The sequence below is a fragment of the Sus scrofa genome, chromosome 9, assembly GCF_054392235.1.
Source record: "Sus scrofa isolate SSC_HxYL_T2T_F1_AM1 chromosome 9, Sscrofa_HxYL_maternal_Yorkshire_Landrace_v2.0, whole genome shotgun sequence".
Taxonomy (NCBI): Eukaryota; Metazoa; Chordata; class Mammalia; order Artiodactyla; family Suidae; genus Sus; species Sus scrofa.
The window spans coordinates 111550105-111575331 of record NC_139391.1 but is presented as its reverse complement, the minus strand read 5'-3'; the positions used below and the strand labels follow the sequence as shown (position 1 = coordinate 111575331).

Genomic DNA, 25227 nt, shown 5'->3' with positions numbered 1-25227 from the left:
CAGGTCTGTCTCATTCATTCTGGTCACCTGGAGCCGCCAGTCTAGGTCTGCATCATCCCAAGGCAGCAGAATCACCTGAGGAGACGGAAAGCCCAGGCGGTGCAGGCAATGCGCATGCCTAATGAGGTCTCCAGGTGGTTCTCGCGTGCCTCACGCTGGGGGCGTGGAGTTGGCGATGCTCCTCCCTCACCTCCAAGGAAACCGCTTACAGGCAGCAAGATGCAGTCTTCTGTTCATGGAGGGGACATGGGCTTCAGGAGCAGGGGGCTCTCGGACCCAGCGGGCCTTCCTTGGAGGCGTTCATAGGACTTCTTTTTCGCTCTGGTGGCCGCTGTTCCTGCTCCCCTGGCTCCGAGGCTACAGACTGCTTTTCCCAGGGCAGGAGGGTCTCGCCTGCCCAGAGCCATCCTCATGGGTTCCAGTATTTGGGTAGGGGAAGTAGTCTCAACAAGCGGGCTTAGGCGCCAGGACCGTCTCTCATCAGTTTCGATTGATGGACAAATTATTTGACCTTTTAACTCCACATTTTAAATCCGAGCAACCTCCCTTATGCGGCTGTTGTGAAGCTCCGATAAAATAATGTAGTCACGGAAGGACACTGTAAATTGCGAAGTGCGATAAAAATGTTCATCCGCTTATCGTGGCGGAGCCTCCAAGCCCCCTTTTCCTCAGGAGCGTTTAGCATCTCGCCAGGGGATCTGAACTCATCTCTGTTGCTGAAGTTGTGGGACTGACACCAAGGAGTCAGGAGCAAACCTGTCGGTGAGTAAACCCTGGTCAACATGGGGCTGCCAAACTGGATGGGGGGACAGAGGTTTGTTTTTTGTTTTTTGTTTTCCTAACAAAGGGACAAAAAGCACAGTGAGCCGTGGTGACTGGATTCCTTGGGGTCCTTGGTTCTTTTGGGGGGTTCAAACGATGGGAGAACAGATGGCCAGGAAAAAGTGAAGCCAGCAAGGGAGTAGGGCCAGTGCATTGGGGCCCAGGGAGCCAAGGGCTGGGGAGAGCCCTCCCAGGGTGGCCCAGGTGGCAATGTGGTGCCAAAGGCTGCAGCTGAGACGCATGGAGAGGAAATGAAGCCTGGACTGTAGCTTCCTCTGTGACCCTATATAACACCCCAGCTTCCTCAGAGGGCCCCTAATGTTTCCTCTGTCCTGGGGGTGTTAGCCCAGCCCAGGAAATCCCCACTGCTCTCCCTGTCCCAGGCAACATGTCCCATCACCTTCGTGCTCCCACCTCCTCTCCCCACCCTGCCACTGGCAGGAGAAAGGGGCATCATTTTGTTTTTGTTGTGTCAAAGGTCGAGGCAGGTGATGGGGGTGGCGGCCCCTACAGCAGGCCTGTTTTTCTTGAGTAATTCCCTTTATGGGGAAGAAGCAGGGAGAGGAGGCATTTGAGTAGGAGGAAGTGGTGGGGCATGCAGGAGTCTGGACGGCTTGTAGTTTGCTGTTGCTGGGCAGGGCTCTGAGGAAAGAGAGGAGGAGAGAAAAGAGAGCCCTGGGCAGCATTCCCGAAGCCATCACGGTCACCACAGCTGTGCCACGGCTCAAGTTCGCCTGAGAGCAAGTGGTCTGCTTAGAATGAACATCCCGGAGGCCCACCAAGAGCTCAGATCCAAGCTCTGTGCTCCTGTCCCAGGGAGGCGATGAGGCTCTGCAGAAATGCTTCTATCATTGCTTGTGTGTGATTTCCTTTCCACTTAGGAGATGCTTCCTCCTCTAACTCTCTTAATTCTCACAACGATCCTGGAAGGCAGGTTGAGCCAGTTCTTTTTGTTTGTTTTTGTTTTTGTTTCTTTTTTGGCCCCTCCTATGGCATATGGAATTCCCTGGCCAGGGATGGAACCCGAGCTGGAGTTGGGACCCATGCGACAGCTGCAGCAATGTGAGATCCTTAACCGGCTGCACCAGGCTGGTGATTGAACCCATGTCTCTGCTGCTGCAGAGATACCATCGATCCTGTTGTGCCACAACTGGGAACTCCTTGAGTCAGTTTTATCAACTCATTCATTTCTTATCAAAATTTAAAAAAAATTGTATAGTTGATTTACAATATCAACCCATTTTATAGAGGAGAAAACTGGAGCCCTGAAATGGGAAATGAATTATCGCAGAGTCTAGACTTGGAAGGCGTAGAGCTGGCTGTGGACCACGCGTGTGCTGACTTGCAGTTGTCTGTCCTGCTCACTTTGCCATGTTGTGTCTCCAGTACTGGGATGTGGCCTGACCCTGTTTGAGATGCTGCCAGGCCCTCCAGTGCGGCATCCTTTTATCCCTGCCTGCTGGGCAAGCGCTCAGCTTGAGCACTTTTGTGTCTTGTCTCCTCTGGTGAGAAACTGGGTTTCGGCCGATGATGAACTTGAACTTCTGCTTTTGCTCCAGGCATTGTGTGTGTATTTAATCATGTTTGACGGAATTTACTTTAGTCCAAGTTCAAGCTGTTCCCCTTCTTCTCTGTGTTGTTCCTTTCATTTTTACCCACGCTCAGTGCAAGTGATTTGTCTCCTTTTAGGCATCACACATTTTCCTCCCCTTGTTACCAAGCTCCTACTGCTTGATGCACAGTGGGCTAACAAATCTAGATGAGTTGTGGGGGCAAACAAGAGTGACTTTATTTGCAAAGCCAGCAGACAGAGAAGATGGTGGACTGGTGTCCCAAAGAACCATTGAACCTGGACTTGACCAGTAGTTGCTTTTATAAAACAAAGAAGGGGAGGAGTTGTCTTGTGGCACAGCAGGTTAAGAATCCAGTGTTGTCTTTTTCTTTGCTTTTAAGGGCTGCTCTCGAGGCATATGGAGTTTCCCAGGCTAGGGGTCTAATTGGAGCTACAGCTGCAGGCCTACACCACGGCCACAGTAACACCAGATCCAAGCTGTGTCTGAGACCTACACCACTAGCTCACAGCAGAGCGGGATCCTTAACCCACTGAGTGAGGCCAGGGATCAAACCTTCAACCTAATGGTTCCTAGTCAGATTTCTTTCTTTTTTTCTCTTTCTTTCTTTCTTTCTTTCTTTCTCTCTCTCTTTCTCTCTTTCTCTCTTTCTCTTTTTTTAAATCTTTTGTCCTTTTTAGGGCTGCTCCCATGGCATAGATTCCCAGGCTAGGGGTCTAATGGGAGCTGTTGCTGCCGGCCTATGCCAGAGCCACGGCAATGCCAGATCCTTAACCCACTGAGTGAGGTCAGGGATCGAACCCTCAACCTCATGGTTCCTAGTCGGATTGGTTTCCACTGTGCCATGATGGGAACTCCTGGATTTGTTTCTGCTGCACCACAATGGGAATTGCACATCGAGTATTGCCATTGCAGTGGCTTGGGTCCCTGCTGTGGCACGGGTTTAATCCCTGGCCCAGGAACTTCTAGGTGGCTTAGGCACCGCCAAACAGAAAACAAACAAGCAGACAAACGAAACAGAAACACACCAAAACCAAGAGGGGAGGTGAAGAAGTAAAGTAAAAAAGACGCTAAGTTGTGAATATTCCTTGGTTCTGGCCAGACCCCAGAGGGGATGTGCTAATTTTTTCTTTCCTGCAGCTATTCACAGGTGGGCCTGGTCAGGATATTTTCCACATGCTAAACAAAGGTATTTTAGCTTAACACCCAGGCTGGGGAAGCAGGATTCCTGGAGATGGGCCAGGATGTGTACTTGAAGCTAAAGGCAGCATCCCTTTAGTGAGTAACTTGTAGCAAAAGCAATAGAATATATAAGTTAAAATAAAAGAAATGGATCCAATATGAAGTCAGACGTGATCTTCTTTCTTGCCCTCTCAGCAACTCTCACAGCCAGAGACAATGCTTCCCCTCGGAAGGGGCCTTTGCTTGTGGGACAGACTGTTGCTTTGGAAAAAGAAGCCAGCGTTCTTTCAGCTTTTTGGCTCTTTTTCTTCTTTAAACTGCCTATTTGTTTTACTTGCCCTTTCTCTGGCTCAGGTCTTCCAAGGTTCCCTCCTGGACTGACTTAAGTCTTTCTTGGAATGGGTTGCCTGAAATTTTCCTGCTCCTTCTGGATTTTCCCCATTTAATTATTTCAGTTAGGAAATATTATAACCACTTGTTCTGGTTAAAAAAGGAAGCAAGGAGCCAACATTCATAATGTGCAGCTCCCCTCTGGGCTCAAGAGATGGCCAGGGCCCTCATCACATGATGCTTACACTTCCTGGTGCTCCCAGGTTTGCATTTGATCATTGTAGCAATGGTGTGATACTGGCAGAGCAGGACTTGTCATGCCCATTTTTCAGAGGAGGTGTCAGAGGATGACAGGGTAGGTCATCAAGGGTCATCTGACGTCAGGTTTTGGCCTTAAAACCATGCATCTGAATTTTGCATAGGAGAACCCATTGTTTTAGAGTAGAGTATAAAAGTTCAAATACAGAGTCCAAGTTGACCCTGGGTGGCTTAAACAACAAGTCGACGGGGTAATTAAACTCAAAGTGTGGTTTCAAGGGGTCAAGGTATCCTGAGACTAAGGTAGCTTATGGATGGTCTTTCACAAAATGCTTCAGAAAGACGTGGCGATGCACTTGGCTGAGTTTGAGGTGAGTGTATCATGAGGTGAGAGGTGAGAATGACAATGAGGGACTAAAGGCAGTATTCATGATTTGGAAGTGGAAAAGGTAGATGTCTGCACAGAAGCAGAGCTTGAAAATACAGCATGGCTTCTATCCCAGATGAGTGCGGAAGAGTGCGGGCCTCGGTGAGAGTGGAGTTTGCTCCTAGCTAGAAAGTGGAGGACAGAGAGGGCGGGGAACATCTTGCAGTAGGTTAAAAATAATAAAAGTTTTGTTTACCATCAAATAAGGAATGACAGCTGACGTTAAGTCTTCAGAAGGAGGAGAATGGTGGGAAATTGGATTCGAGGAGCAGAATGGAGAAAGGGTAGATGACGAGAGGGGTTTCCCATGTTGACAATGTGCAATTGCTGGAACTTGGGTCAGAGTTGGGTTAGTATTGGTGCCGCAGGCCTGGTTGTTGCTGTTCTTTGTCCTTCCGTGGGGCAAAAGTGAAGTCAGCTGGGACACAGGGAACTCTGGGACTTTGGTTTCCTCCTAAGGGAGTAGTTTTCCACTCTAATCTGAAGAAGCAACTCTCCTTCTAATAGGAATATCCACCTAGAGGTAGCAAGTGTTAAACTGAAATTTTAAAACCATAAATATTTGAAAGTTTAAGCATTTCTCAACTGTTAGCCTTTGCCACACTCTATACACTGAGGTCAGATACAACTGTGCATCTGGAAAAAAGGTTTTCTGAAGAGTGTTGGTCAAGTATCATTTAAATAAATCTATATACAAAATGTAACTTTTTTCCTAACAGGGTACATATTGTGGTTTTGTAACCAGAAGGAAGAAGTCTATCAGTGTGACTATAGGGCCCCTTTGGTCTAAATTGGAAAATCAGAAAAGAACATGCTTCCTTGCTAGAGGATTAGGAAAGACTTAAAATTGTCATCAAAATTGTCAAGCCGGGAACATTTTTGTGCAATATACAAAAGATTCATTAGCTTCCTCACCATGATTTTGACATCGTCTTCTCTGTCATGCAGACCTACTCCCAATTCATCAGGTAAAGAGGAGTCAAAAATTATTTGGGCAGAACCCCAGTTCTCTCACAGCACATGAGAGGTTACTCTCCAGAGAAATGGTCGAGGGTTCTTGAGCTGATGACCAATCTCCTAAGTCCACTTCTGGTTTGTTAATTCTGACCCCTGGGGGTTGGTTTCTGCAAATGCATCTACATGCCGGGACAGGACACCCGGGACAGGACACCCGTGACTGCACTTTGGCTGGTACTACCTTTAAGAAGACCCTTCACAGAACTTGAGAAAGAATGTGGAGCTGTTTATTACCAAAGTGAAGAGAAAAGGGGTATTAAAGACATTTAAGGAGTTCCTTGGTAGCCTAGCAGTTAAGGATCTGGTATTGTCATAGTTGGGGTCACTGCAGTGGCATGGGTTCCATCTCTGGCCAGGGAACGTCTGTGTGCCGCAGGCACAACCAACCCCCGCCACCCCGCCACTCCGCCACACACACACAAAACAACCAAAAAACCCCCAAACACCTAAATGCAAAAGTGAGCTCATTAAAAAATAAAACAAAACAAAGGACTTAGGAATTTACGGGCAACTGTGCTTACCCAGAAAAGGATGCATTATTAATTGGGTGGTTAGGGAAGGCTCTATGATGAGATGACTCTTTCTCAGCTTTTCAAAATAGAAAAAAAAAAAAAAAAAAAGATAACCCGCTGGCCAGTAAGGTGTTAGCTGATTGGCCTAAGATGTTGCCTGTCATTAGAGTATTTTAGTCAGTCCTCTACACAAGGTGCACTAGGATAATCCATTTGCTTTCTAGATGCATTTGGAATGTAGGCTGGGGGTAGATATGTGTGAGACCTAGAGGAGTATTCCTGGAGAAGATAGGATTTGAGCTAAGCTTAGTTTTAGAATGAAAGACAAGGGAAAGAATGGCATTCCTGGCTGAGAAAACAACTTGAACAAGAGCTCAGACGTACTGGAGTATTTGCTGTGCTTACTGCAGTAAGGTTGAGCTGCTGATTCGTTTTTTATTACTATGGGAAGAGGAAAGAGTGCATCGTTCTCAGTCCAGAAAACCCAGAGCACTTTAGGTTTCTCAAAAGGAGGAAATTTACTGCAGAGAATTGGTTACAGGCCAATGGAGGGGCTAAGAAATCAAACAGATGGGGTGCTTAGCCACAGTAGGAAGCTGCTACCTCCTCTTGGGCTAGAGGGACAGAGAGTGGTGTTACTGGAGCCTGGGATCTCGGACCATCTTGTGGGAGCAGCAGTCAGAGTAGACCTGCCTATGGGTGCTGGGTCCATGGATCTCTGTCCCGTGGTGGCTGGGATACAGTCAGATGGTGATCTGAAGCTAAGAGAGAGGGAGAAATAGCCTGGCTTCTTCCCAACTCCTGCCTCCAGTGTCCTGCTAGGGCTGTCGCTGGCCAATCCACCCGGAAGCTGAAGGGCAAGGGAGCTCAGGAAATGTAGTTTCCTGTAATACAGCGCAAACGGAGAAGGGCAGATCTGAGAGCAGATAGGGAATTATCACCAAGGGAATGAGGGGAGGAAAAAGAGGAAGGGCAAAACCATTCTGAGGATGGGAGGCCAGGCTGAAAGGGAGGGGAGGATAAGAAAGAAATCATGACAGCCCCTGTGTTGGGCTAAGGAGCTTGGGCTTTATTTTTTTAGCCACAAGGGGCCATAGCAAGATTTTAAAAAAGTAATTTCTGGAGTTCCTATCATGGCTCAGTGTAAATGAATCTGACTAGTATCCATGAGAACACAGATTCGATTCCTGGCCTCGCTCAGTGGGTTAAGGATCTGCTATTGCCATGAGCCGTGGTGTAGGTTGCAGATGCGGCTCGGATCTGGCATTGCTGTGGCTGTGGTGTAGGCTGGCAGCTGTGGCTCTGATTCAGCCCCTAGCCTGGGAACCTCCATATGCCATGGGTGTGGCCTCTAACAAAACAAAAAAGTAATTTCCTTGAGTTTTTAAAATTATAAAAATGGGAGTTTCCTCTGTGCCCTAGCAGTTACTGCTGTGGCTCATTGTCACTGCTGTGGCACGGGTTCAATACCTGGCCAGGGAAATGATACGTGCTGTGGGTGTCAAAAATAATAAAAGAAATAATATACATTCATTATTAAAATATTCCAACAGCACAAAAATGTGTAATATAAGCGTAATAAATTAAAGTTCTTGATTTTCTTCTTGATGGCCGGCCTTCCTATCCCACCATCCCACTCCCCAGAGGTGAGCAGTTGGGGGTATACTAACAGACACTCTCAAAGTGTGTGCCACCACCACACACATAGACTGCTGCTAGTACTGCTACTAGTACTACCATTTATGGAGTTCCCTCTGTGGCTCAGTGGGTTACTACTACTACTTATATGCATAATATGCCTCATTCATTTTTTTTTTTTTGGCCACACCTCTGTCATCTGGAAGTTCCCAGGCCAAGTATCGAACCTGCATCACAGCAGTGACAACGCAAAATCCCTAACCTTCGGAGCCAAAAAGGAATTCCTCATTCCTGTATTTTAACACATGCGTATCTTATGCACATACGAATACAAATGGAACATATCAAGCATATTTAGATTGATTTTGAAATGCTTAAGAGGATTCATATTAAACATTGTCTTCTGTCCTTTCGGTTTTTGTTTTCCACTAAAAATACATCTTGGGCATTTTCCATGTCAGTACATGCAATATGTACATCTACCCTTGATTTTATTAAGGACTGTATGGTGTTCTGGCGCATGGAATTTATTTAACCAGTGCCTCATTAACAGGCATTGAGACTGTTTGCAGGATTTTGTTCTCATGAATACTGTTGTAATGAACATCTTTATGTTCTTTATGTATGTAATGAACATACACTTGCATTTTTGTCCAAGTAGGTGGAAGTAGAATTGCTGTGTAAAAGGGAATGTACATTCCTCCTTGAAAATATATGATCAAATTGGCTTTAAAACCACCACACCAATCCGTGCCCTGGCTGGCAGCAAATCAAATTGTTTCTCCCACATCTTTAATAACACTGATTGTTATAAATGAAGTTTTAGGTGATTTGACAGTTTTACATGGATATTTAATTTTGTTTGAAATTTACATTTATGGAGTTCACTTTGTGGCTCAGTGGGTTAAGCACCCAGCATTAGTGTCTGTGAGGATGGAGGTTCCATCCTGGCCTCACTCCGTGGATTCAGGATCTGGCATTGCCTCAAGCTGTGGCTTAGGTTCCAGATGTGGCTGGGACCTGCTATTGCTCTGGCTGTGGCATAGGCCTCAGCTGCAGCTCTGATTCGACCCCTAGCCTGGGAACTTCCATGTTGCTGCAGGTGCCTTAAAAAGAAACCAAGTTTACGTATACTGCATTATGAAGAAACTAAATATTTCCCCTATATTTATTAGTCATTTGTATGCCCTTTGTCCATTTTTCTGTTTTCAACCCTAAATATTATAAAAATGTTCATGCATATTTTCTTCTATTTAATTTTTTATATTTAAATCTTTGACCCATCTAGAGTTTATTTTGATATAAGAGGTGAGTTGGAGATCTTATATTATTTTTTCCAAATACCAACTTCTTCCAAAAATGCTTATTAATATTTAATAATATTTTTTCTTTATTAATTTGAAATGCCATCTTTATCATACATGGACTTTCCATATATATTTTGGTCAATTTCAAGAACAATTTATATATGCCTCTTTCTACATGAATCTGGAGTTCCTTTCGTGGCTCAGCGGTTAATGAACTTGACTAGGATCCGTGAAGATGCGGGTTTGATCTCTGGCCTTGCTCAGTAGATTAAGAATCAGGGGTCGCCATGAGCTGCAGGGTAGATCACAGATGCAGCTCGGATCCCACGTTGCTGTGGCTATGGCCGGCACCTGAATCTCCAATTCGACCCCTAACCTGAGAACTTCCATGTGCTGTAGGTGCAGCCCTAAAAAGCATAAAAAACCCCCCCAAAAATCCCATATCATCTTACTTAAAGTGGCTTTATTTTTAATTTTCATATCTGGGAGGGCTAGTCATCTCTCATTCCTTTCATTTTTCAGCTTATTACACTTACATTATTACATATACATTCTCATGGAAGTGTTTTGAACAGAAGGCAACTATTCAAAATGATGTTGATGATGCCTTTTTTTTTTTTTTTGTCCAGGGATAGAGTTTATTTTAAAGATGCTAACAAATTCAAGTGGTGGCAGAGTATAGTTTCTGCAATATGAAATTTCTTTTTTTCCATTTATAAAGTATATTTATTTTTAAAAAATTTAAATTAATGTATAGTTGACTTACAATGTAGTGTCAATTTCTGCTATACAGCAAAGTGACCCAGTCATATATATATAATATATATTCTTTTTCTCCTGTTATCTTCCATCATGTTCTATCGCAAGATACTGGATATAGTTCCTTGTGCTATACCTCATTGCTTATCCATTCTAAATGTGAGAGTTTACATCTACTAACCCCCAAACTCCGAGGATGATGACAGTGAATTTTTTGCATACTCATTAAGGGCCAGATCTTGTTCCAAATGCTTTACTATTACTGATTAATTTCTGCTGTGTCGTAAATACTTTAATTACCATTCCCATTTGGACCTGAGAAACCAAGAAAATGAGGTCCTCATGCCTTTATTTTCTTAAAATTCCTTAGCTTAAAATTTCAAGACAAGGATTCATCAACTTTCTTTCTTTCTTTTTTAGGGCTGCACCCGAGGCATATGGAGGTTCCCAGGCTAAGGGCTAAATCAGAGATGAAGCTGCCAGCCTCTGCCACAGCCACAGCAAAGCCAGATCCAAACTGTGCCTGCAATCTACACCACAGCTCACGGCAACGCTGGATCCTTAACCTGCTGAATGAAGCCAGGGATCGAACCTGCATCCTCATGGGTACTAGTCAGATTTGTTTCCACTGAGCCATGATGGGGACTCCAGGATTCATCAACTTTCCATGCCAGGATACCTCACATGTCACTAGCTGAGCTATGGACCTTCATATTCAACTGTCTTCAGGTGAGATTGTGGTCTCTTAGAGCAAAGTAGAGCTCCCTAGCTTGGACTCTTCAGGGACAGGCATCACAGCTGATATATTTGGGACATCCTCTGAGTTATATCATGTGGGCAGTGCTTTCTCTTTTTGTTGGCTTGTTTTTTTTTTCTGTTTTTTTTTTTTATTTTTTATTGTCTGCTCTTGGGGGGGAAAAAACATGTTTACATCGGGATTTTGAATATGAGGGAATAAACTTCAGTAGCATTTCTTGGGAGCAGAATCCACCTGCCATAAGAGACATAGGTGAGTTCATATGGGATCAGGGATTTTTACTGTATCAGTGCAACTAGGAAATATTTAAGAGGTTCGCTAAATCCTCTGGGCAGTCAAACTTATCAGTGAGTTTTATCTGGTTTATCAAAGACTCAACTTTCAGGTTTAATGGTGGGTGTGATAGTAAGTGGCAGCATTAGTAACTGAAGCGTTAGAGGAAAATGAGAAAACATAATGGATGTGACATATGCTGCAAAGAGACGGCATTCACATCCAGGGGATTAAGAGTCTTTATAACCATCTTCCAAAAGAAAAAAAAATTTTCTGTAGCTCTGCCAGAGAGAAATCTCATTGTTTGCTTTGCGAGAACACTGCATTAATTCTGCGTTGTGGAAAAGGGAGTTGGAGTTTGGCATTTGCAAAAGTCTCAAATATTTATGCATACCATTGGCAGATTTTAAGCTGTTAGTACTACCTGTGTTTTTGTAGGAGAGCTAGCTAAAGAAAGATCTAACTGTTGAGGAAATATAAAGACATCTGGATCTTTTAAGATCATGGAGAATGAAATAGTTTTCCACTAGAGTCTCTGGCTTACTTTTGAAAGCTTCCGCTGCTTTTCTGGCTTGTCATGGTTCTTTTTTTTAGAGAATGTAAATCTCCCTCTGAAAAGAGAGCTAAGTTCTAGAGCAGGACAGGATTTGAGTGTTGATTCTACCAGGACAGCAAACTGGGGAAAATGACATATAAGAGTGTGTAAAAGACCTCATATTGGGATGATTGTTTAATATTTGCATTTTATTCAAATTCTTAAATACTGGAATTAAACACAGAAGGAAAGCTTTAGGAAATGATCAGTTAGTACCGAGGCTGATGGCTTAACGCTTGTCAGGCGCCGCCTTGTATCACTTTGTTATTTGTGCCTTTTGTCCCTTCTTTAGACCCTAAGATCCTTGAGACTTGTGTCTAAGTCATCTTCTTCACCCTCACAGCAACGTAAAGCATTCAGAAATCATTGGGCTGGAATGGAATTTCATTTAGGACGAAAGTTTAACAATTTTAAGGAAACAAGAATCCCATCAGCCCAAGACTCTGAGAAGAGCACAAGTTAAACGCAACACAGTCTGGGGAAAAGGTTATCAGTGTGTCAACTCTGATTGCATTACAATGAGTTATAATTATTCCACAATCCAATATTGAACTTTTGTCCAAGACTTGAGGACAGCTTTGAAGACAGTCAATATAAAATATAATCTGAGGGTAGGCAACCATTTAAATATGCTGGGTAGAAAGAAAGCTGATAGAACTCCAAATTAAAAGCCTCGTGTTAGTTTTCTGTTTAAATTTTTTTAAATTAAACTATAGTTGATTTGCAATGCTGTGCCAATTTCTGCTGTACAGCAAAGTGACCCAGTCATAATATATATACTTTCTTTTTCTTATATGATCTTCCATCATGGTCTAACCTAAGAGGATTGGATGTAGTTGCCTGTGCTGTACAGTAGGACCTCATTGCTTATCCATTCAAAATGTAGTAGTTTGCATCTACTAACCCCAAACTCCCCTTCCATCCCACTCCCTCGGGAACCACATCTTTTCTCTCTATACATCTGAGTCTGCCTCTGTTTTTTTTTTTTTTTTTTTTTTTTTTTTGTCTTTTTGCCATTTCTTGGGCCGCTCCCACAGCATATGGAGATTCCCAGGCTAGGGGTCTAATCGGAGCTGTAGCTGCCTGCCTACGCCACAGCCACAGCAATGCCAGATCCGAGCCATGTTTGCGACCTACACCACAGCTCACGGCAGTGCCGGATTGTTAACCCACTGAGCAAGGGCATGGATCGAACCCGTAACCTCATGGTTCCTAGTCGGATTTGTTAACCACCATGCCACGACGGGAACTCCTGTTTCTGTTTTATAGGTAGGTTTGTTTGTACCATATTTTAGATTCCATGTATAAGTGACATCAAATGGTATTTGCCTTTTTCTTTCTTTCTTCTCTCTCTCTCTTTTTTTTTTTTTTTTGGTCTATTTATGGCCACCCCCTAGGCATGTGAAAGTTCCAGGTTAGGGGTCAAATCAGAGCTGTAGCTGCTGGCCTACACCACAGCTCATGGCAATGCCAGATCCTTAACCCAGTGAGTGAGGTCAGGGATTGAACCTGCATTCTCACGGATCCCAGTTGGGTTTGTTGCTGCTGAGCCATGATGACAACTCCTATCCTTCTGACTTCACTTCATATGAGACTCTCTGGTTGCATCCATATTGCTGTGAATGGCATTGTTTTGTTCTTTTTATAGCAGAGTAGTATTCCTTTGTATATATGTACCACATCTTCTTAATCCATTCATCTGTCAATGGACATTTAGGTTGTTTCCATGAATTGGCTATTGTGATAGTGCTGCAGTGAACATAGGGGTGTAAATATCTTTCTGAATTATAGTTTTGTCTGGATATATTCCCAGGGGTGGGACTGCTAGAGCATGTGATAATTTTATATTTAGTTTTCTAAGGAACCTTCATACTATTTTCCATAGTGGTTGTACCAATTTACATTCCCACCAACAATGTAGAAGGGTTCTCTTTTCTCCTCACCCTCTCCATCATTTGTTCTTTGTAGACTTATCAATGATAGCCATTTTGACTTGTGTGAGGTGGTACCTCATTGATATACATTTCTCTAATAATTAGTGATGTTGAGCATCTTTTCATATGCCTACTGGCCAGCCATATGTCTTCTTTGTAGAAGTGTCTATTTATGTCCTCTGGCCATTTTTCAATTGAGTTTCGTTTGTTTTTTTAAGGCCTGTACCTGCAGCACATGGAAGTTCCCAGGCTAGGGGTCAGCTGCTGGCCTATGCCACAGCAACACAGGATCCAAGCTGTGTCTGTGACCTACACCACAGCTCACAGCAATGCCGGATCCTTAACCCACGGAGTGAAGCCAGGGATCAAACGCATGTCCTCATGGGTACTAGTTGGGTTCGTTACCCCTGAGGCACAAGGGGAACTCCGAGTTTTTTGTTTTCAACTTGTATGAGTTATTTGTATATTTTGGAGATTATGCCCTTGTCGTCTGAATTATTTGCAACTATTTTCTCCCATTGCATAGGTAGTCTTTTGGTTTTGTTTATGGTTCTTTTTGCTGTGCAAAAGCTTGTAAGTTCGATTAGGTCCCGTTGGTTTATTTGTTTAATTTATATTGCCTTGATAGACTGAACTAAGAAAACATTTGTACAGTTTATGTCAGAAAATGTTTTGCTTATGTTCTTTTCTAGGAGTTTTATGGTGTCTTGTCTTATGTGTAAGTCTTTAAGCCATTTTGAGTTGATTTTTTATGCATGGTGTGAGGGTGTGTTCTAGTTTCATTGACTGACATACAGCTGTCCAGTTTTCTCAGCACCAGAGACTGTCTTTTTCACATTTTATATTCTTCCCTCCTTTGCTGAAGATTAATTGACCATAGGTGTTCGGGTTTATTTCTAGGCTTTTTATTCTGTTCCATTGATTTTTTTGTATTTTTTTGTACGAATACCACACTGTCTTGATGACAGTAGAAAAGCCTCTTGTTTGTTACCCATCATTCTTCTCTTCTCCTTTGTATCTTCTTAGCAAGCTCTTCTCTGCCAGGAGAACTTATTTTTCAGCCCTTTTTCTCACACTCTCAGTGACTGGTTTCAGATTTTTTTGAAGATATCTTAAAATCTGCTGATATGGAAAGTGCCATCTGCTGATATGAAAATGCCCAAGGCATCCAGCAAAGACAAGTTAATAACCTTAAATCAAGGCACTTAAAAGCACCCAGTGAAAGAAGAAAAGAACCTTTTGGGTTTGGCAAAGCTGTAAAATACTAATCAATATCATATAATTTCTTTAAATGATGACCTTGCTATTAGGTAATACTTCTCATTTTTCTGTATGTGATTCATTTATCATCCAGCAACCCATGAAATTGATAGGATCAGATCATCTCATTTTAAAAATAACCACAGAGAGAAATGAAAGCAGGGAACAAGTTACTCATCAATAGAGCATCACACTCTTCCTAAGTTAAGATGCGAGACTTTTACTCAACATTTGCAATAAAGAACCAAGCCTGAGATAAGACCAACTGAGCAGAGGTATGTTATGTTAGTAGCAGAGTGGTAGTTCTAGAAAAGAAAGAGAAACACCAGAAAAATAGGAAACACAGTAATTACCATGTTAATCCTTCTCTCCAAGTGAGATTAATCTTGGCCCCAAATCTAATATGAGTTTGGTTTTAGGGAAGACTTTGTTGGTTCACAGGGTTGGTGTGAGAACTGGAATGATTTACTGAGGCCCTTGATTGGTGCTCCTTCTCTGAAGGGCCAGTGAACAGAACAGATTTTCATCTAGTGTAATTATATACCTAAAAACAAGATAGATAAATTGGCAATAAAGTGTTGACTCTTCTGATCTTAAGGTTCAGTGATGGGAGCATTGATGTTTCCTGGTCTTGCCTCTGATTTATTTATTTTCAATATAAAAGTTTTATTGAGGTAAAATTGATATACTGTACAATTCACCCATTCAAAGTATATAATTTTAGTACATTAACAGAGTTGTGTAAAGTCATCACAATCAATTTTAGTACATTTTCATCACCTCAAAAAGAAACCTCATAACCGTGAATAATCACTCTGCATTTTCTTCCTACCTCACCCTTCCCCAGACATGGATAGAACGAAACTACTCCCTGTCTCTATAGATTTGCCAAATCTGGACATTTAATACAAATCATACAATATGTGCTTTTTGTGACTTGCCTCTTTCACATAAACTTAGTATAGTGTTTTCAAGATTCATCCATGCTGTGGCATAACAGGACTTAAATCTTTTTATAGCTGAATGATACTCAAGTGTATACCACCTTTTAATCCATTCATCAATTGGGGAATTTTGTGTTGTTTATAATTTTTGTCTGTTATGAGTAATACTGCTGTAAACATCTTGTACTAGTGTTTCTGTGGACATAACTTTCATTTCCTTTGATATATAACTAAGAATGGAATTGCTAGGTCATACGGTAACTCAGTGTTTAATATTTTGAGGAACCACCAGCCTGTTTTCCAAAGCATCTGTACCTTTTTACATTCCCACCAGTAGTGTATGAGGATTTCAGTTTCTCTATATCCTCACCAACACTCATTATTATTTTTGGTTATACCCATCCCAGTGGGTAGGAAGTGGTGTTTCGTGTGTGTTTGATTTACAGTTCCCTGATGGCTAATGATGTTAAGCATCTTTTTGTGTGCTTATGGACTATTTCATAGTTTCTTTAGAGAAATGTCAATTGAGACCCTTTGCTCATTTTTAAACTGCACTCTGTAATTGTAGTCCATTGATCTATATTCTTACATCAGTACCACATGGTCTTGATTAGTGTACCTTTGGAGTATGTTTTGAAATTGAGAAATGTTAAGTCTTCCAACCTGGTTTTTCTTTTTTGCAATTGTTTTGGTTATTCTGGCTCCCTTGTATTCCCATAGTAGAATTAGCTTTTCAATTTCTACAACAAAGCCAGCAGGAATTTTCATGAAGATTGCCTCAATTCTATAGATTAGTTTAGGGAGTATGGACACCTTAACAATGTTATTTTCTGATCCATGGACATGGATGCTTCTCCATTTATTTAGATAGTCTTTAATTTCTTTTAACAATATTTTGTAGTTTTTCAGAATATAAGTTTTGCACTTTTTGTTAAATTTATTCCTCAGTTTTTTATTCTTTTGGATGTTTTTATAAGTAGAATTTTCTCCTTTATTTCATTTTCAAGTTGTTTATTGCAAATATATAGAAATACAATTGAATTTTGTATGCTTAATTTAATTTTGCTCTAAGGCAAAATTATGTTGATAGCAGAAAACAGCTACAAGAAATACCCTTTGTTCTAAGTAGATTGTGCTAATTAAATGGCAGATTATAGCCCAAGCAGTGATTTTGTTTTGTCTTGAGGACTGAAATATCTCATCAAAAAGCAGATGCATAATGCAAAGTCATTTAGACATGTATTTATCCCATAGATGGCTTTTGATGCTCAAGTATCTCTGGAATAGGTGAATAGCATTGTCTATTTCTATATGTATTGAGTTTTCTCCAGTGTCAGCTAATAATTAACTAAGGGCTGGCACCCTAATTCTCTTCCTCCAAGTCTTGACTAAGATGTTAATTTTCCAGAAAGTCTTTCCTGACCCATCTATGTTTGGTTGTCCTCTTGCATTTACTTAGTGATTTATCACCTTGTATATTTCCTTAATCACACACTACAATCTGTAATTATCTCATTTGTTCACTTTCTAGCTCCACCGTACAATGTAAGTCCATGGGAACAGGGACTTTGCCTGTCTTTGTTCAGTAGAGAATCCCCAGTGACTAACTCATACTGGTTTTTGATGCACAAGTGAATAAATGGTCTTTCCATTTGTAACAGCTTAATATAGACCACTGCTAAACATGCAAAGCAGCAAACAAGTGACACTGACATACTAATGAATACTTTTGATGGACATCTGAAAGGATTGTTGAGATGTGGCTATGGTGGGGCAGAAAGACTCACTCATTAGCTAAATGCCTCAACTCCTTATGTGATCCTCAAGGCTTTGGTTCAAAGTTGATTCCCTACCAAAAAAAAAAAAAAAAAAAAAAAATCTGTTAATATATACCATGGACCTTGAGAGTTGCCCTTCAGTATTTGAACTCCTAGATGTTAGATATGCAGGTGTCCATGTTATATTTTGTCGTTATCTCAGGAAAGTTCATGAAATGATTTTTAAAAATCTGAACACATTTATATCCTAGTAATTCTAGTTGTCACAAGACCAGTCCTTTGATTAGTTAGTCCAATTAATCTGAAACCTTTGACTCTGTTATGCATTTTCTATATTTAGAGCTGTGTAACTTCAAAATATTCTCAAGTCAGTTGACATACTTGAAGACAGAATATTCCAAGAATTCAAAATACATATTTCGCTACATATTTCACTAAGATAAATATAAAATTTTAAGAGAGTTCCAGGAAATTTGAGGAAAAAGGAATGTAGCTTTTAATTATGAACCAACAGCATCTTTCACTTGTAATTTTCAGAAACAGGATTGAATTTAGAAAGCATGATCACTAACCGAGTGATGAGCTTTATTGAACTTTGCAGGTGAGCTGATGGTAAGTCTTGCTTATACAAATTCTATGTTAACTCAAATTGCTGGCTCCATTTTCCTTCTAAGAAGAGCAAATGCCAGGAAGGGTAATAAATCATTCACCAATGATAAACATTTGAAGAATTTGAGCTCTTATGTTTGAGAAAATTTAAAAAGCCAAACTGATGTAAGAAAGTTTTTCCTAACTACCATGTTATCCAGATTAATAGGTGACATGATTTTTTTTTTTCCTAAAAAGTGAGCCAGAAAAAGATACAAGCAGAAGACTTAATTATTCTGTCTCTGAAGGAATTGTCTGTCAGTAATTATAAATTCCAAAGCCTTCCCATGGTCTCTGGCACATACCTGTTTGATAATTGCATTGAAAGAGAAAGGACATTATCTTGAAAGTAAATTGGGTACTTTCATCCTTGACCTTATGGCATCCAAAGTGGTGGGGATGACTTCAAGTGGAAATGGGGCTGTTGTTTTGGAGGCCTTGCTTAGTAAGTGCTGTTCTGGCTAAAATTTCTTTCTCTTGTCTGTCCAAGACTAATCGGAGTTAGAGTTATACTCCTGATCTATTAAATGTAGAGTCATGCCATTTCTTCCCTTTCTTGGAATGATAACCTCTTTTCCCCCATTTTTTTTTTTTTTTTTTGCTTTTCAGGGCCACATTCGTGGCATATGGAGGTTCTCAGGCTAGGGGTCAAATTGGAGCTACAGCTGCCAGCCTACACCACAGCCACAGCCACACCAGATCCCAGCCGTGTCTGCAACCTACACCACAGCTCACAGCAATGCCAGATCCTTAACCCACTGAGCAAGGCCCGGGATCGAACCCGCAACCTCATGGTTCCTGGTTGGATTCGTTTCTGCTGTGCCACGACAGGGACTCCAGTTTTTATTTGTCTTATTGATAATTGGCCATGGAGGAGGACCTTGAAACCAGGATATTGAGCTGATGCCTTAAAATGTCAAGAGTTCCCAAGGCAGAAATAACACGGACCTCCCAAGATGAGGATCCCGAAATTAGAGGCAAAGGTTGTTTTCTTTCAGGTAACAATCCTGGTTGTTAGGGAGATGGGAAGGGGAGGAAAGAGGAAGAGGATTGTGAAATGTTGCAGTGGAGGAAGGAGTTACTTAATTCACACGGGTCATAATATATCTCTTTGAGCCAAGTGGGACTCAACTTTGCTCCTGTGGCACTTTGAGAATCAATGTATCAATAATTTTCTAAAATTATGTAAAACTTGATAGGTTGGGTTCATTTGTTTTTGTAATCTTACCCCAAAACTCTGTAGGATCATGGCTGTTAAAAAAAAAAAAAAAAAAAGAAGAAAAAAAAAAGTCCTGGAACTGATACCAGATATGCATATCTCTTTTCCAGGTTATTTTTTATTCTAATCTGAACATGAGAGCATTGAAAATTCAGATTCAGATAACTAAGAATAATCAGTGCGCTATCTCCTCATGTTCCCTGAGGAATTCCGACCATCCATTCTGATTTATTCCACAGGACTTCTTCCACTTCCCTTTGATAAGATGGAACTTGCAAATGCTTCAAAAGATCCCTAAAGCTACTTGGGCAAATTTATCTCATAGAACTAGCAGATAGACAAAAACATGGTACTAAGTAACCTTAAGCAAAATAAGCCCAATCACTGCTCCAAAGTTACAACTGAGAAGTCCTGGACATGACCCTTTAATAGATGGCCTTGGGGCATGTGGGGGTGGGGGTGGGGGTGGCAGGAGGAGAATTCCCAGGCTATAGCACCTGCTTCTTGAGAAGGTGCATGTGCAAGTTCCTTTAGAAAAGGTTTCCAGGGAAACAGTATAACTTCTATTCTTTTTTCTTAAATGTATTAAGCACTAACTGTGCCTGCTAGTGCTTGGAATTCTCATTTGCAGTCAGAAGCTGCCGAAGAAGAGTGTTTGCATGAAACACACCCACATAGCCAGAAATCATTTCTGTGCTTCCTTCATTAAATGTCAGCTGCATACTCAGCTGGAGAGAAGTAAATGACCTGGGTTCGTTTGTGGGGTAAAATATAGGGAAGATCCACCCCACTTGGTTGAATTGCTTTTCTTCCCTGCTATTGTGATGGTTACCAATGATAGTGGTATGTGATCGAGCAGTTGTGTCCTACCAGTTAGATCCTATGGTCAGCTGTGTAGAAAATGTGGCAAAAAAATACTTGAGCAAGAAAAATCAGAAAACTTGGACACAGTGTTGATTCTCTACCTACATACCTCCTCCATTCATGGCCAAAGACTTTCAGAAACTTAGCTTGTTACCCTGCCCTTGTTTCCATTGTAGTAGGGTAAATCTTGGCAGGCGTCAGCACATGACCCCGCCTCCCTGATCATAACTGATTGGCTTGAGGTGGATACCTGACCAAAGCTGAGCCAATCATAACCTTTGGTGCAATTTAATTGGGCCTCAGGAATGCTGGAAGTTTAAACTAGGTCATCAGACCAGAGGAGAGTTGAGAGGCATATCTGCTAAGTTACCTGCTCAACCAACAGGAGGAGAGCTGTTCTGCAGAGAGAGAGAAATCTTTTTTTTTTTTTTTTTGGCTCTAGAGTGAACTGTAGCAAATCTGTCCAGAAAGTGAACCTTCCTAAATTATAATTTTTTTAGGCAACATAGATGAATCTCCAAAGCATTATGCTATGTGAAAGAAGCCAGGAACAAAAGATCCCATATTGTATGTTTCCATTTATATGAAATTCTAGAAAAGACAAAGCCATGGTGACAGAAAGCGTTTCAGTGGAGAGATCAGAGGGAACTGACTACACAGAGGCTTGAGAGGACTTTTTTTTTCTTCTTTTTCTTTTTAGGGCTGCACCCATGGCACATGGAAGTTCCCAGGCTAGGGGTCAGACTGGAGCTACAGCTGCCTGCCTATGCCACAGCCACAGCAACACGGGATTCAAGCCACATTAGTGACCTATACCACAGCTCATGGCAACACTGGATCCTTAACTGAGCAAGGCCAGGGATCGAACCTGCATCCTATGGATCCTAGTCAGGTTTGTTAATCACTGAGCCATGAAGGGATTTCCGAGAGAACTTTTTGAATGATAAAGTTGTTCTATATTTTGATTGTGGTGGTAGGTAGATACATGAGTATATACATTTATCAAAACTCCTCAAATTGCACAATTTAAATTGGTGGATTTTTATTTTATGTCAATTAATTTTCAGTAAAGCTAGTACAAACAAGTAAATAGGAATTAATAGCCTTGCCAATTGATTCCAGTTCATCTAACATGGCTTAAACCCAGAAGAACCTAGGAACTAATTTTCATTGATTAGAATAACTCATCAGAGAAAGATGCTATTAAAATTTCCTTGTTGGAGTTCCTGTCGTGGTACAGTGGTTAACGAATCTGACTAGGAACCATGAGGTTGCAGGTTTGGTCCCTGCCCTTGCTCAGTGGGTTAAGGATCTGGCGTTGCCATGAGCTGTGGTGTAGGTTGCAGACGCGGCTCGGATCCCGAGTTGCTGTGGCTCTGGTGTAGGCTGGTGGCTACGGCTCCGGTTGGAACCCTAGCCTGGGAACCTCCATATGCCGCGGGAGTGGCCCTAGAAAAGGCAAGCAAACAAACAAACAAACAAACAAAAAACAAAAAGAAAGTTAAGATTTCCATCTTAAATTTAAAGTATCCCTCAGAGTCACGCTCCAAGGATCATGCCGTGGAACTTCATGTTTTGATTTCTCAAGATTCTTCAGTCTTCCTTGAAATGGAGCATAGAAATGACAGGTTTCGTGTATCGAGCAATAACAGTAATGCATTGCTGGACATTATCCTTAATGCTGCATTTTCATTATTCATTTAATCTGCACAGTAATTCTGCAAAGGAGGTACTGCTGTCCTCTCAGTTTACAGAAGAGCAGGCTGAAATTAGATTAGACAGTTTTTTTTCAAGTGACAATCAGTGCTTGCGGTTGGAATGCTCTGCTGCCAAAGCCTCTTAATTTTACTGTCTCACCTACTCCAAATTGCTCCTGCAGCATCTGGCTCAGACTCTCACATAGTTCCTGGTTTATGGTCCACAGTGCATCCACAACCATACATTTTGCGTTTCCACCAGCATCTTGCAAGTCTCAGACTCCTTTAATTCTCTGTAGATTAAAGGAATCAAAACCATCTACCCAATGAAACCTGCAGAATATGCTCTGCCACGGTGAGCAATTATTGTTGAAGCAAGGTGCTTCCAAAGTGGATAACTGTCTTTTCTGGTTTACAGAACCATGAGTTAGAGAAAAGACAGCCTGGGAACAGGCAGGGGTTTGGGCAGTGGTTTGTGACCACGGCATTTCCCCAGTGCAAGCCCTCAGTAATCACAGGGTGGGATGTTTTGTAGCACAGGTGCTCGGTGATGATGCCAAGGATGGTGGGTGGGAGGCCATAGTGGTCCCTAACAGCTGGTGTTAAACATCTGGTGATGGGAGGTGCTGTTCAGCCACAAACCTTGCATGTGGCTGGAAACAGTGGGGTAATGGTGGCTGTGTCTCTGCAGACGTAGGACCCATTTTAACTCTTTTAAGTGTTAAGAGAATCTGAGTTTGAGTCTCTTGAGTATAAAACGTCACAGATGACTGCCCATCTGCTGTGAGACATAGAGAAGTGCTGCTGAGGTGTCACAAGCAGATTTTCTGTTCCTCGGTAGGTCCTCGTCCCCTTTACATCCTCCAAGTCAGATCGATATGTGTGTGCATTATAAAGCCCAGCTCCCAGAAGGGAAAATTCTTCCTGAAGCAGCAGGCAGTGAGATTTAAACCCTACTAATGCGCGAATGCCTAGGGAAAGAAAAATAGCTGACATTCATGAGAAGTTAAAATGAGGCAGTTTGCACCTCTGAAGGGAGCTTTAACTGTGAGCTAGAGAGGCTGGAGTGGCCACACAGGCTGCACAGGTTTGCAGAGCCGAGAACTGGGCCAGGCAAAGCATTGCTTAGTGATTGAAGAGACAGCCTCCTGGGAGACTTTCTTCTCCAAAAGCCTTGTCATTTTAGGGGATGAAATCTGGCCAGCCTTGAAGTGTAACCGATCACAATCAGGCAGGGTTGGGTGAAACAGGAGACTTTGACATTGTCATCTTTATGACAAGGAGTTCTCACAAGAGCTTTGATGCCAGTGCTTGATGATTATTGACTTCAAATGATTATTTTCCCTTTGGGAAAGAAAGTTTTCTTTCTATTGAGGTTTTATGTAAGCTAAAGGATAGGATTATCGTGTTGACTGCATTTGCTTTTTCTCCAAATGAAAGAGTTACTCTTTTTCCCTTGTTAAGAAATTAAGGAGTTCCTGGAGTTCCCGTCGTGGCGCAGTGGTTAACGAATCCGACTAGGAACCATGAGGTTGCGGGTTTGGTCCCTGCCCTTGCTCAGTGGGTTAACGATCCGGCGTTGCCGTGAGCTGTGGTGTAGGTTGCAGACGCGGCTTGGATCCCGCGTTGCTGTGGCTCTGGCGAAGGCCGGTGGCTACAGCTCCGATTCAACCCCTAGCCTGGGAACCTCCATATTCCGAGGGAGCGGCCCAAGAAATAGCAACAACAACAACAACAACAACAACAACAAAAAGACAAAAGACAAAAAAAAAAAAATTAAGGAGTTCCTGATGTGGCTCAGTGGATTAAGAGCCTGATGTGGTCTCTGTGAGAATGAGGGTTCGATCCCTAGCCTTGCTCAGTGGGTTAAGGATCTGGTGTTGTCATGGCTGTGGCATAGGCCTCCTTTGGTGCTGCGGTTTGACCACTAGCTTGAGAACTTCCATATGCCATAGGTGTGGCCATAAAAAAAATTAAAGAAAAAGGGAATTAAAATAATAGAAAGTCAAAAATTCCTCAAAATCAAGAGAAAAAGATGAATGCAAGTTTTAAAAATAGTCACTATAAATGGTTTGGTGTGGGTTTTTTTTTTTATTTTTTTAAATTTTTTATATTATTTTCCCACTGTACAGCAAGGGGGTCAGGTTATCCTTAGATGTATACATTGCAGTTACAGTTTTTTCCCCCACCCTTTCTTCTGTTGCGACATGAGTATCTAGACATAGTTCTCAATGCTATTCAGCAGGATCTCCTTGTAAATCTATTCTAGGTTGTGTCTGATAAGCCCAAGCTCCCGATCCCTCCCACTCCCTCCCCCTCCCATCAGGCAACCACAAGTCTCATCTCCAAGTCCATGATTTTCTTTTCTGAGGAGATGTTCATTTGTGCTGGATATTAGATTCCAGTTATAAGTGATATCATATGGTATTTGTCTTTGTCTTTCTGGCTCATTTCACTCAGGATGAGATTCTCTAGTTCCATCCATGTTGCTGCAAATGGCATGATGTCATCCTTTTTTATGGCTGAGTAGTATTCCATTGTGTATATATACCACATCTTCCGAATCCAATCCTCTGTCGATGGACATTTGGATTGTTTCCATGTCCTGGCTATTGTGAATAGTGCTGCAATGAACATGCGGGTGCATGTGTCTCTTGGTGTGGGTTTTAATGCAGACACAAACCTACATTTGAGCTACAGTATAACTGTGATATAATACTGGCCTATAGCCACCTTGTTTTTTTTTTTTTTTTGTCTTTTGTCTTTTTGTTGTTGTTGTTGTTGCTATTTCTTGGGCCGCTCCCGCGGCATATGGAGGTTCCCAGGCTAGGGGTTGAATCGGAGCTGTAGCCACTGGCCTACGCCAGAGCCACAGCAACGTGGGATCCGAGCCGAGTCTGCAACCTACACCACAGCTCACGGCAACGCCGGATCGTTAACCCACTGAGCAAGGGCAGGGACCGAACCCGCAACCTCATGGTTCCTAGTCGGATTCGTTAACCACTGCGCCACGACGGGAACTCCGCCACCTTGTTTTGCTCCTCAGCAGATCATAGTTCTATATGGTTATCAATAGATTTTGATCTACCTTTTCAAGGGCTTCATCGCAGTTCGTGGTATGGAGGTGACTTAGTCTGCTAATGAGGGGCTCTTAGGTTGTTTCCAATTTTTGCTTATTACAAAGAATGGCAACTGATTTTGTCCATAAGTCTTTGGTGCACTTGTCCAATAAATTTTGAAGGATAACTTCTTGAATGTGGACTTGCTGGTCAGAGAATAGGTACTTCCTTCATTTTCTTAATTTTGAAAAAATACCATGCATGAATTTACCAGCTTGCTCTGCTTTCACCAGTGGGATAGGGTGCTCTTCTCCTCAAGTTATCTCCAACTCCGAGCATTACCCACATTTGCTTATCTGACAGTGAAAAGGAACTT

The 25227-nt window shown here is 42.0% G+C and overlaps 1 long non-coding RNA gene across 2 annotated transcripts in view; it reads left to right on the top strand.

Annotated features, from left to right (window-relative positions):
- Positions 1 to 235: 235 nt before the first annotated feature.
- Positions 236 to 25227, top strand: part of LOC146400083 (uncharacterized) — a 52217-nt gene continuing 27225 nt past the window's right edge. For both annotated transcript variants that reach the window (XR_014816122.1, XR_014816121.1), the window contains exon 1: positions 236 to 762. This is a non-coding gene — a long non-coding RNA (uncharacterized LOC146400083). The remainder of the gene's footprint in view (positions 763 to 25227) is intronic.